Source organism: Magnolia sinica, chromosome 4 (assembly GCF_029962835.1).
Source record: "Magnolia sinica isolate HGM2019 chromosome 4, MsV1, whole genome shotgun sequence".
Taxonomy (NCBI): domain Eukaryota; kingdom Viridiplantae; phylum Streptophyta; class Magnoliopsida; order Magnoliales; family Magnoliaceae; genus Magnolia; species Magnolia sinica.
The window spans coordinates 84,591,367-84,605,301 of record NC_080576.1 but is presented as its reverse complement, the minus strand read 5'-3'; positions in this window follow the sequence as shown (position 1 = coordinate 84,605,301).

Genomic DNA, 13,935 nt, shown 5'->3' with positions numbered 1-13,935 from the left:
GTCAGTGTGAATTCTGTACTTATTCTTTTCACTTCATTCCTTCTCCACTTGGTTTTCTTGAATTATGGGACCTTGAAATCTTCAATCTTTGTCTCCTAAGATCCATCCTTTGCCTTGGTGATTTTTGAACATTAAATCCATGTTTTCAACATTATTTTCAATTTAAGCTCTTAAATTTACCTTGCAACACAAACATGAGTAAAATAGAATATTAAGTAGTATCATGTTCATAAAACCAAGAAATAAATGGGGGATAATATGCAATATTTGACCCTCAACACAATCCCCAACCAGCATTTTTTTAGACCTTAGCAAAGTATGCGAAAAATAAACCTTAATGCTCAATCTTTTGTGCAAGTAAGTATGAATGAGTAGACTCAAGACGCGAAAGTGAGATTTTGAAAACCTAGAGCCGAATCACATAAGCAACCAATCAAATAAGTTTTTTATCCATTAAGTTAGAGCGCAGTTCGCATATTAAGTTTTTTAATGTGTTCAGTAAAAATCAATTTACTTCCTATAAGAATACTGCCAATTCATCATGTTAGCCATGCTCGTCACTTCAAGATTGGTCTCACACTCAAGTACTAATTCCGAACTTATCCCCTTCTCCTTATTTTTTCAGTTTTTGATTTTATATCGACGGTCACTTGTATTCATTCAGTCTTTTCATTTTTATTTTTTTTCAGATTTTTTATTTATTTTTAATTTTTTATGACCTTTTTGTCGAGCTCACTGTTTTTTAACTGGTTCTTTCTATCTTTTAAGATGGATAGAATTCTGCAAACTCAATCCTCAACATCTATCAATGATTCACATACTAACAATCAGAGGTTCTAGTATTATTTGCAGAAAATAATTTGAATATGTTTTGTGAATTGGATTAATATGATATACTTCCTCTTAATTAATTGAGCACAAAACTGCAAGTGATAGATTACTTAGATGATCAAAGTCCAACAATTCAAAATTCAATCTCAATCTTATCATCATACTTAAAACATTCTTAAGTACACAATTTATCGCTTCCCAAACAGATTTCAACTTGAAACATAGAAGATTTTCAAAATTTTTTGCTCAAAACTGAGAAAACACTGATTAGTTTATATAATCCCTCATTCTCAACCTAAAAATCTACATTCTCCTCAATGTAAAAGAAATAAGCATGTAATGAAAAAGAGACAATGAAAAAAATGGAAGTGATGGAAAGGGAATACCTGAAGAAAGAATTTTGAGGTTTTTCCAATGATCTCAGTGTGAAGATGGGTTAGCACAAGAATTAAAACAATAAAAAGCAAACTATCCTAAACAGCGAAAAACAAACTACCTTAGTCCTATGAAAGCAATAAACCTACCTATACCTCCATCAGACTAGGAGATCAATCCTAGTAAACAGGATCACTCAGAGGTATGGACATGTCCTCTGAATCGAATTTTTCAACAAATGACTTTAATCGATGTTCATTCACTTTAAATTCATTACCATTGTTTGAATTCTTTATCTCGACAGCCCCATGAGGATAAATATTAGTAATAGTGAAAGGGTCAGTCCAACAAGATCGAATTTTACCCGGAAAGAGATGTAATCAAGAGTTGTACAAGAGGACCTTATAACCTAGTGTGAATGATTTTCGAAGAATGTATTGGTCATAAAACACCTTCATCTTGTCCTTGTAAATTCTTGAGTTCTCATACGCATCATTCCGGATTTGTTCAAGTTCATTCAACTGAAGTTTACGTAGCGAGCCAACATTGTCTAGATTGAAATTCAGATTTTTAATAGCCCAATAGGCTCTATGTTCCAGCTCTATAGGTAAGTGACAAGCTTTTCCATAGACAAGTTTAAAGGGAGACATTCAAATAGGGGTCTTAAATGCAGTACAGTAAGCCCATAAAGCTTCGGTCAAGCGGATTGACTAATCTATACGGTTAGGGTTAACCATTTTCTCCAAAATATGTTTAATTTTCCTATTGAAAATCTCAACTTGCCCACTTGTTTATGGGTGGTATAGAGTGCTCATTTTATGGGAGATTCCATATTTTTTATTAAGTTTGCAAATGGCCTATTACAAAAATGTGAACCTCCATCACTAATGATGGCTCGAGGTGTTCCGAACTGAGAAAAGATATTCTCTTTTAAGAATTCAATGACCATTTGATGATCATTGTTCTGGCATGAGATCGCTTCAACCCATTTAGTGACATAGTCTATTGCTAGTAAAATATACAAATTTTTAAAAGATTGGGGGAATGATCCTATGAAATCGATGCCCCAACAATCAAATGCTTCAATGATTAGAATGAGGTTTAAAGACATCATGTTTCGATAGGACAATGCTCCCAATTTCTGACAACCCTTACAAGCTTTACAAAAATCATGAGTGTCCCTAAACATATTAGGCCAATAAAAGCCGCACCACATGAATTTTGGTCGTGATCCTTTTAGTAGAAAGTGACTACCACAGGCTTGAGAGTGACAAAATGAGATGACACTTTGGTATTCATTATCTGACACATATCTCCTTAAGATTTGGTCTGGGCAATATTTAAACAAATATGGATCATCCCAGAAGAATTTGCGTACCTCGGTGAAGAATTTTTTCTTATCTTGCGTAGTTCAATGTGTCGATGTAAAGCCTGTGGCAAGATAATTAGCAATATCAACAAACCAAGGTGAATGGGAGACTTTGAACAATTGTTCGTTAGGGAACATGTCATTTATATGTGTTGTCTCAAGGAAATAAAAAAGATTCCGGTGGGAAAGATGGTCAGCCACTACGTTCCTTACTCCCTTTTTATCTTTTATTTCCAAATCAAATTCTTGGAGTAAGAGGATCCATCTTATCAAGCGGGGTTTAACATCATTCTTAGAAAGAATATACTTAAACGCCGCGTGATCAGTGTAGATGATGATCTTGGATCCGATCAAGTAGGACCTAAATTTGTCTAAAGCAAATACTACGGCTAAGAGTTCCTTCTTCGTAGTAGAGTAATTCACTTGGGCAAGATTTAAGGTTTTACTTATGTAATGAATAACATGAGGCTTCTTCTCTTTTCTCTGGCCTAAAACCGCCTGTTACGCCCCAAACTCGAAAACAAGGCTAATCAAATTCTCGATCGCCGAATCCGGTGTCGACAGCCTCCGTAGCACCCTATTCTCAGCTCCCAGCGCCTATACGTCAGTTTTCGATCCTGGGATCCTACAAGGAGGATTTTCAATATGAATTTGTCTTGTAAGGAGCATAACCACAAGTATACCCAAATCACAAGAACAACATCATCACCACATATCTACTAATATAATCATTTGAGTACAATGTTGAAAGGAAAAATACATGCATATAATAAAAATCTTCACAAGGCTTGGCTGCACGCTCCTGCTCCTGCTCAGCTATGACTACGTCCTGGTGTCACCTGCATACATCTATCGTGTATAAGCTTATAGAAAGCTTATAAGGTGGTGTAAGTGTGTGAGCAGTATGTGCGTGCTTAGAATGTAATATCAGAGTAAACAGAAATACTGGTAAGTCCATGAACCATACAATATCAGATAAAGCAAAAGTACTGACAAGTCCTATGAAAATATCATCAACCTAATCCAGGATATGCGATGAAAAGACATAACAAGCCAATGTCATATATTGAGAAAGTAATGTAGGTCAGTTATGCAATGCGGAGACATAATGAGTCAAATATCATATACCGATGATACAATACCATATGCAATTCTAAAGAGCTATGAATACCATCAGCCTCATCTAGGTCATATGAATGCAGAAACATAGCAACCCAAAATGCCATATGCCGAGGATGTAATGCAATATGCAATATGTGGTGCGAATGAAATGACCAAGCTGCAGTGTGAAGTCGGGATGATAGTACGTGGTATTGTAGGCTATCGGGCCTATCATAAAGGACTTCTATCCAAACCAGTCCCATACCTAAATTTGGATAGATAGACTCAATGTGGTAAGCTCCTGATCTCAAGTTAGTCGCCCCCAATCAAAATCCTGGCCATTGCAAAAGTATACATAACAATTAGTTGCGCACCACCAGCCCGAGTAGATAGTGAATGAATGAATGCATGGGTATAATGCTGAGTATGCAACTCCTGCCTAGTCAGTCTACAAATTAGTACTGTACATCTATGAGATCATCACCGAGGTCTAGTATACTCTACATGCAATCGCCGGCCATTGACGCGCAACCATGCAAGTGGAAGAGACCTTACCATCCGCCTGACCAGCAGTCAGCTAATATCTACCCGGCACATCAATTGCGGACCTAATTATGAGCTGGTCAAACTCAACCTAGCTATGCCCCCTACTCTTGGGCAGGTAAGGCCACACCGCCTCTCAACTGACCACAACACAGTGAGAGACTCGGCCTATTGGTATTCGGCACTCGGGTGCTTATGTATCCACTCGATATCGATGTTGGGGCGTCTCCTAGCAACGGAGGTTTAGAGACATTCACCCATGGACATCCAAAGTGCCCAGATGCTCGAACTAAACATTTTCAGTGTCCCATCTAGCCATCCACGACATGCCTGTGGAGGTCACAACCTTGATATCACTAGGGCATACAGTAATCATAATCACACAATACAAGATGCATGAGTCATGTAGTCCAATCACGCATAAATCTTGCACATACCGTGCGTTCATGTGAGACAATCTCCGCCTATCAACGACTCTCATAATAACCTGCCCAATAACATATGCAATAGTCAACCATATCTCATAATAAACATGCAGATGATGTGTATGAGCATGTATCATGATGCTATGCTATCACATACTCATAACTAGTATCGATAATCAACATCGATAATTGGCCTCAATAATCGGTATCGACAATCGGCCTCAATATCCGTCCTTGATGATCGGTCTCAACAATCGGCCTTGTTATCCGTCCTCGATGATCGGCCTCAACAATTGGCCTCGATATTCGGCCTCGACAATTGGCCTCAATATTCGACCTCGACAATCAGCCTCGATAATCGGCCTACATAATCAGCCTCGATAATCGAAATCAGAATCGGCCTTAACAATCTGACTCGGCCTCGATAATCAGAATCAGAATCAGCCTCGACAATCGAAATCGTAATCGGCCTCGACAATTTGACTTGGCCTTGACAGTCGAAATCGAAATTGGCCTCGACAATTTGACTCGGCTTCGATAATCGGAATCAGAATGAGCCTCGACAATTTGACTCGACCTCGACAATTAGAATCAGCCTTGATAGTCAGAATCAGAATCGGCCCAACAAAGGGCCTAAGAGAAGGTCAAAATGAGGACAATTAACCATCACTACCCATTAATGTGGACGTTTAACCAACATTGGACCCAAGGAGTGGCCCACCCAAACATGCAGTGGGCCCAAGGCCTCACACAGAGGCCTAATATACATCACCATGGGCCATAATTACATCACATCGGGCCCCACTCGTGGGCCACATATACATCACCATGGGCCTTGGCACGAAGGCCATAAATACATCACATTGGGTTACTTCCTGTAATGACCCAAAAAATTTTGTGCCTTGACCCGAGTACTACCTCTATTTTTCCTTAGTAGCTTATTGGGGTAATTAGTTCTAATCTTGATTTCTTGTGAAATTTGCATCAATCACTTTAAATTCGACCTGCATGACTCAAAACCTGTAGAATAGTTAGCGTTATGTTACTCTGAAATCTCGGATTCATCGCTAAATCCAGTTGCTCTTGGGAATTTTTAGAAGTTTTGGATCGGACCTGGACCGCGCATCGTAAGTCCGATGGCGATGATCTTAGGCTGTGTTGGTCACCAGCTTAGACTTGGCCATCACCTCAAAAATCAAGTCCATGTGATGTTCTGGGTCGATTTGATTGAGTCCGGAGTGAAGAGTGTGAGAACGGTGAGATATTAAATGTGATTTTATGAAATCTGAGTCTTGTCGCTTACGCGACGATTTTAAGCAATCTGACCATTGGATTCTGACCCAATTTCACCCTCTGATCAGGGAAGATGGCCCAGGCATGTCCTTATGCTTGTGGACCTGATCGAGTTTCGGTGACCATTGAATTGAGTGTGGTCTGCCACGGCTGATCTGGAGATTCGGTCGGTACGAAAACTCAGCCTGACCTAGATCTATGGTCGGTGAGCTTAAGTCCGACCTTTCGTGAAAAAAGGCCCACCAGAAGTGCTCCGTTGGATCGAGAGAAGCTTGCTTTGGTTATAACCTAAGTATACCTTGGCCCTGGGGTTATTTTCATCAATGTTAGGCCTATATATAGACCTCAAAACCCTAGCTCTCTTTTCCATACGAATTTCCTAACCCTAGTTAAGAAAGAGAGGGAAAAAGAGAGAGAAAGTGAGAGAGAAGTTGGTGAATCATCTTAGATTATTTCCTGTTCTTCTTCATCCTTTAACCTTCACTTTGGAATCGTTATTCCGGCGATTCTGAGTTCATCCTTGGGTAAGTTAACCTAACCCTAACCTGTTTTAAAGCTTAGATGAGTCTCTGTGTTGTTGTAGCTCATTTCTTTTCTTGCCTTAGGTTGTTCTGTCGCCGTTGACGAAGACATATCGTCTGAAATTAGTTCGGTGTTCTTTTCTAGCTTAAGGTGCGGACTTTAATCATATAGGTTATGGTTTTCAAGGCTTTTAATGCCAGTTAATGGTTTATTCTTGTTATGGATGAGATTTCACATGTCAAATGCTATGTTTATCTTGCGTTCCTGATATGCATGTGTGATATTGAGATTTGTGTATTCTATGTATATGTTGGAAGTACCGTATACGTATAAAATATGCATTTGTGTTTGCCATGATTATTTGTCGTGTATGTATGCTAGATGTATGTGTGATAACTCCTTGGTAAAAGGAATTGTCCAAAAGCGTGTATTTCAACATACGTCATGTATATTGTATTATGTATTCTAAGTGTTTGTAGAAATGTCTCAATGATCTAAAGTGCTACATATTAACCTAACTATGGGCGTTGAGGAACGATTCTCAACTCTCCTATTAGTGTGTATGATTTCCTTCATGCAAGTTACATTCCTTGTTGTTTAATTTCAAGCATTACTTATGTGAAAATCCATGTTAAGTTGATATTCTTCAAATGCTTACATACCACACGATTTGAGTTGTTGTTCCATTACTATTCTAAATTGTCGATATGAACATCTGTTGTAGTTGAATGTGTTTGGGACTATGAGATGGTCCAGGAAATCGGTAATCGGCCTTGAGATTGTGGCTGAGGCTGCTTTCTCCATAAAGGATGTGATTAGACGAACCCGAGTCGTATTAGAGTTGTCGGCAGTGGTTTGGCCACACGGAGTGTTTGTGCACTCTATGTCATTCAACCCAACATGCGCTCGTGCTAGTCGAGTTCGTCAAGTAACCCAATTGTCCGATATATGTTCACCATGTATGGACGCTATTGTTTGAATCTAGGGTACCAAACTTACCAGTGCAAATCCTATTAACCATTGTACCTTTATCTGCTAAGACTCATGAGTCGGACATGGTGGTATGGGATACCGTGGTCGAGCTGTCGGCCTACGCTGGGGTGACGAGCCTCCCCGTAGTGACCAGTGAGCAACCAAACTCGTGAGCCGATTATGGTGGTATGGGACACTATATTCGTGCTGTCGGCCTACATTGATTGGTGACGAGCCCTTTGTAGTGACCTCGAGCATGCCTGGATACCGTATTGAGGTGACGAACCTTAGTGTAGTAACGAAGGTGTGATAGGCGTGCATTAATTGGTGACGAGCCCTTTGCAACGACCTAAAAACATATGATCGTATGAGATTGTCTAGGACTGACGACCCTAGATTGGATCACTATTTGGATAGTGATATGAGGAAGGTACCTTAGCTTCCCAATCCTTCTGTATGAAAAGGACTAATAACAACTTGGTAATCATGTTCATGCACCACATTTGCATGTGCTTTGTAGATGTGGCACACTTTGAGGCAATGTCATGCGTAACGTAAGATGAAGACGCTGAGGGTGTACACGTGACGGCACGCATCATTCTGCATACATCCTTGCATTAATAGGAGTACTTAGGACATGTTTGATTGTTCTGCTTTATCATTACTGCTTGATTGAATTGATAACATGTTAACCTGTGCTTTATTGTTCCACTGAGTTGATCACTCACTCCCACGTTCTGGGGCGGTGTTTAAACACCCACCAGACTCTGTCTTAGTTGCTGATGTTGCAGATGTTGATGCGGCTCCTTGGGCAGAGCAGGAGTTTGATGATGATGAGGTTGCATTCTCTTTTATACAGTTTTCAGACGGGTTCTAGTGAGCCTAGTTCTGATGCGCAGGATGCTGGGATTTCTTTTGGGATTAAATGATGTAACGTATACTTGTAATTTTGATAGTAACACTTGTAAAACGACCTGGTGTGTATATGTTTTTCAGGGATTTGCACATGTACACATATGATTTTATAAGTCTTCCGCTTGCGTTCTTTACTTATCCCTGAATTATATTTGCAGTTTGGCTTAATCTATTCCATGTTTTATGCACTCTTACAGACAACATACATCCATCATTCAATATGTTGCATAAGTGATGTTTTGGAACTCGGGAGCTAAGTTATGCTTGACCCCCGAATTTCAGGGTGTTATAAGTTGGTATCAGAGCATGAATTGGATTAAACCGGACCTGGGTTATGGTCACACACCGCACGTTGTCACCACTTTAGTGTTTTTGGGTACGAGTTTATTGTAGATTGTATGTTTGTGTTCCGTTGCTTCTATCGGTGAAAGTTTACTGAAAACGATCGCCGAGATCGAGCCTGTGCTCTCTCCTGATCACACACAGCGACCTGAAACCTCTCCTAGACCATCTATTAATAAGTTTAGATGGTTTATCTTCCCATCTCAACCCTTAAATTGTCAAGAAATCTCTGTTTGTATCAGATTTCTGCCCGAATGACCCGATAGGCGTCGAATCATGCAAAGGGGCCGATCGGGGCATTTCTAGTGGGGCCCAGGGGGGACCCACCTCATTTGAGCATAAGGGACCAGGAGGACCTCGCCCAAACGGTGAGCCATCGCCGGTCAGTCCAGAGACCGGCGATGTCATCGCCGGTTCGGCGAGGGCTCGCCGATCAGCGGGCCGGCTCGGGCCGACGTTTGTATGGCCTAGTGTGGCCCACCCTTCCACGGTTTGCTGGTTTAAACATCTTCTATACCCTACTTCCTTCACAATCCTCCCTCTAAAGCTCTCTTTTCCTTCAAGTTCTTCTCCAAACTCCTCCAAATCTCTTCCAAATCTTCTTCTTCTTCCATTTTCGTGCAAACCCTACCAACCCATCTCAAAACCTTCACCCCCATTGCTGATTTCACTCCATTTCCTTCTCATTTGAGCTCTCACATCCTCCTTTGGATCTCAAGTGTGTGGAAGCTTCACCATCCTTCCCATTTCTCCTATTTCTCTCATTTTCTATGGCCCTCTTTGAGTTTATCACGGCCATATTTTCCATCTCTACTCTTTTTTCTTTGATGGGGAAGAAGAGAGTGCCCGTGGATGAAGCCGAGCCTAGCCGCCCATCTCGTGCACGGAGGCCGAGAGGTGCCGTCGCGAGCACGACCGCTACTCGTGAATTTCAGACCAAGCGGGACCTTGATCCTCGAGCTCCCATTGGTAGGACCTTGTTGGCGGAGTTATTGCATGGAGTTTATGAAAGCCATAGGGTCCTTTTTGAGACTCATGTTGATCCGTGGCTATATGGCGAGTTTCTATTGTTGGAGCGCCTGAAAGGGGCTGGTTGGTGTCCCTTGTTTGAGGGCGAGTATCGCGTGAATGCAAGTACTGTTTGAGCTTTTTATACCAATATTTGTGATCCATCGCTGGAGCCTCTGCAGTTCAAGATTCCTTGTGGTAGCGGTCGGGAGGCTACGGTCAACGCCGCTTTGATATCCCGACTCCTGAATGTGGCACTTAGTGAAGTGCATGCTAGTGAGAAGAATTTGAACAGTGTGCACGAGAGGGATCGTCGCACCCGATCCTTGTGTGGTCGTCTGGTCGAATGGTAGTCGAATAGAAGTCTTCTAGCTACCAACATGACGGATGACTTCCGCTTGCTTCACCACATATGTACGTTCAACGTATATCAAAGGTGGAGCAATCGCAGCGAGTGTACGCGCCTGATGGTAGATTTTCTGTATCAGGTGGGGCAAGAAGCGAATTTGTGTATGCCGATGTACATCTTGCGTCAGATCATCCTCGTCGCTCATTCGACTAGGAGGACCGACTCGCTTCCATTTGGCCGACTTATCTGTATGCACATGAGTTTGGCTATAGGCTTGGGGCAAAGAAGCCGGTTCCTGTTCGTCACATTAATCTGACGACCCTTAAGCAGATGGAGATTGGTTCTAGTCGACTCACCTCAGAAAGTGAGGATGAGGTAGAGAGCGATGATGAAGAGAGTTATGCTGAAGGTGGTGCTGAGATTGAAGAAGAAACAGAGCAGGACGAGGAGGAGGTTGAGGCACAGGATACGAGTGATAGCTCTCCTCCTGTGGCACCAAAGCAGAGTGCAGATCAGGCTGCCAGGGATGCCCATCTCACACGGCTTGAGGAAGGGCAGGCTATTCTACGCCAGGATATTGTGGATCTTCGAGGCCTTATGAAGCATAAGTTCAAGAAGGTGACTCGAACTCTGAAGTCTATCCTGTGTTGCTTGCAGGATAAGGGTGCCCCGCCTCTATCTCCTGATTCTGACATGTAGTTGTCGTTGTCATCGTCCTTCGCTTTGTTTGGTTGTTTGTTCTTGTGTGTAGCCGTTGCTGGCTTTGTAGTTGGAGTTGTTTGTAGTTTTTTGTTGTTGTTGAAGTTTTAGATGTTGTGGTTCACATGCTTTCCCTGTCATGATTCATGTAATGCTGCACTACTTATATTGCGACAAATTTTGTTAAATGGAATGTATGTTGTTTATCTTTGAAGTTGTGCTGTGAATGCTGTGTGGATGGATTATGTGGGACGTAGAATCTTACAGGTTGCATCCTCTGTTGAATGTAGGGTCTGCCTCTTAAGGGTTCGAAGACTTCGGCCCGACTCTCCTTGGTTGAGTCGCTTGCCGGGGTTCCTCCCTTGAGCGATAGCCAGACGGATCCACAGTCGGGCCCGTCTCATGCCGGTGTTGGGCCGACACCTATGGCTCCTCCAGTCACGCCTTCGGTTCCTGAGCTGAGTCGTGCATCTTCGTCTGCTCCGCCTTCTGATAGGTTTGAGCAGATGATGCTGTTGATGCAGCAGCAGCAGATTCAGCAGCAGTAGTAGTAGCAGGAGTTCCTATCTTCCATAGCTGGCATCTTTGCTCAGTCAGTGGGGGCGACTCCACCTGCTTCACCTATGCCCCCATCTAGGAGCGCTAGTGCGAGCGGCACTTTTGAACGATTTCAGTGCTTACGACCTCCCACATTTGCGGGTTCTCATAGACCCGAGGAGACCGAGTATTGGATCGATCGCATCTCTAAGATGCTGAGACCGCTGCACTGCTCAGAGGTTGAGCAGGTCGAGCTTGCCTCCTTCATATTTGAGAAGGAGGCCAGTTTATGGTGGGACAGTGTTCTTCGCACTGTCGAGGAGGGATATGAGTGGTCGTGGCAGGCGTTTGAAGCACGCTTCCATGAGAAGTATTTCCCGGTTACGTACCGACATGAGAAGGAGAGTGAGTTCCTTTGCCTCCGCCAGGGAGGGCTGTCGGTGACGGAGTATGAGAACCGGTTCACTGAGCTAGGTCGGTATGTTCCTTTGATTCTGGGCGATCAGCCGATGAGGATGCGGCACTTTTCCAAGGGATTGAGGCCTGAGATCCGATCGAAGATATACTGTGCTATCATTTCTTCCTATGCGGAGTTGGTGAGCATGTCCTTGCGAGCAGAGCAGGACGGGGACAGGTCGTCCTGTATGTGTGCACCGTTGGTTTCTAGGCCACGACCGGACTTTCAGGGTGCACCTTTTCTCGGCATTCAGCGCCACCAGCTCAGCAGATGCGAGCTGATCTTCGCTGTTCGTATTGTGGGAAGACGGGGCATTTGGACCGTTTTTCCTTTTCGCGTATGTGGACTAGTGGTTTTACTCCACCGCAGAGGATTAGTCGTCCGATGCCTCAGGTTATTTCTCCACCACCTCTTCATTCAGCGCCAGCTCCTCCATCCTTCAGACCTGCAGTACCTAGCTTCAGGCCACCTCAGCGGCCCATGGTTCCTCCGTCGAATCGTCAGCAGCAAGCTCGAGTTCATGCGCTCTCAGCTGAAGCGCCTATGTCTAACGTGTTGCCGAGATCTTTCGAGCTTACAGCGCACATTGAAGGTAGTCCCGTTTCTATGTTGGTGGATACAGGGTCCACTACTTCTCTTATGTCATATGCGGCAGTTAAGCGTCTGAGTTTGAGCACTGTTTCTATCAAAAGAGTGACGCTCACTACCGCTACGGGGATTTCCTCTGCTATGAACAAGCGTTGTATGGATTGTTGGATTGATCTAGGAAGTGGATCGATTTGTGTTAATTTCTTTATCGCACCTCTTTGTCATTACGACTTTATTATGGGTATGGATTGGCTCACGAGAATGTGAGCAGTGATTGATTGCGAAGCAAGGACGGTGACAATCCATGGATCTGAGGGCGAGACAGTTACTTTCCCAGTTAAGGTCAGTTACCCTGTTCGTTTTGATTATTATACTTCTCTGTTGGAGAGTATCGCTGAATTGGCGTTTGAGAGCACGCCTGTGGTTTGGGAGTTTGAAGATGTGTTTGAGTCGATTCCCGGATTATCTCCTCAGCGTGAGATTGCTTTACCATTGATCTCATGCCTAGTGCGGCACCCATTTCTTTGCCCACCTATTGTATGCCTCCGAGTGAATGGAGGAGTTGAGGAAGCAGATAGATGGTTTGCTGAATTTGGGTTTTATTCGGCCTAGTGTGTCTCCTTGGGGAGCACCTGTCTTGTTTGTGAAGAAGAAAGATGGTTCCTTACGATTATGTATTGATTATCGCAGGTTGAATCCGGTAACTGTGAAGAATAAGTACCCTTTGCCCAGGATTGATGATCTGTTTGATCAGTTGAAGGGGGCACGGTACTTTTCGAAGGTTGATCTGCAGTCAGGGTATCATCAGTTGTGCGTCAACAATGAGGAAGTGCAGAAAATCGCTTTCAGGACTAGCTTCAGTCACTATGAGTTCCTTGTGATGTCGTTTGGTCTTACGAACGCACCGGCCGTGTTTATGGATTTGATGAACAGGGTGTTTTGGCCATTCTTGTTCCGATTCGTCATTGTCTTTATAGATGACATCTTGGTTTATTCTGCGAGTCGGGAAGAACACGAGGAGCACTTAAGAGCGATTTTGGATACGCTTAGGAAGAATCATCTCTTTGCACAGTTCAAGAAGTGTGATTTCTGGAAGGAGGAAGTCAAGTTCCTGGGACATGTGGTGTCCAAGGAAGGGATAGCTGTCGATCTTGCCAAGGTAGCTGCAGTTCAGGATTGGAAGTAGCCTAGTTCAGTTACTGAGGTAAGGAGCTTTCTAGGTTTAGCAGGCTATTATCGATGCTTCATTCGAGACTTTTCAAAGATAGCCAGGCCGTTGTCTCAGCTGACACGAAAAGATTTGAAGTTTGCTTGGAATGAGATGGCGGAATTAGCATTTCAAGAGCTGAAGGACAAGTTGACGTCCGCCCCTATGCTAGTATTCCCAGAGCAAGGGGTTAAGTATGTTATATATACTGACGCTTCTCGCGTTGGCCTGGGTTGTGTCCTTATGCAGAAGGATAGGGTGATTGCTTATGCTTCGCATCAGTTGAGGCAACACGAAGAGAATTACCCTACGCACGACCTGGAGTTAGCAGCTATCATTTTCGCATTAAAGCTTTGGAGACATTACCTCTATGGAGAGGAGTTCGAGCTCTTTTGCGACCAC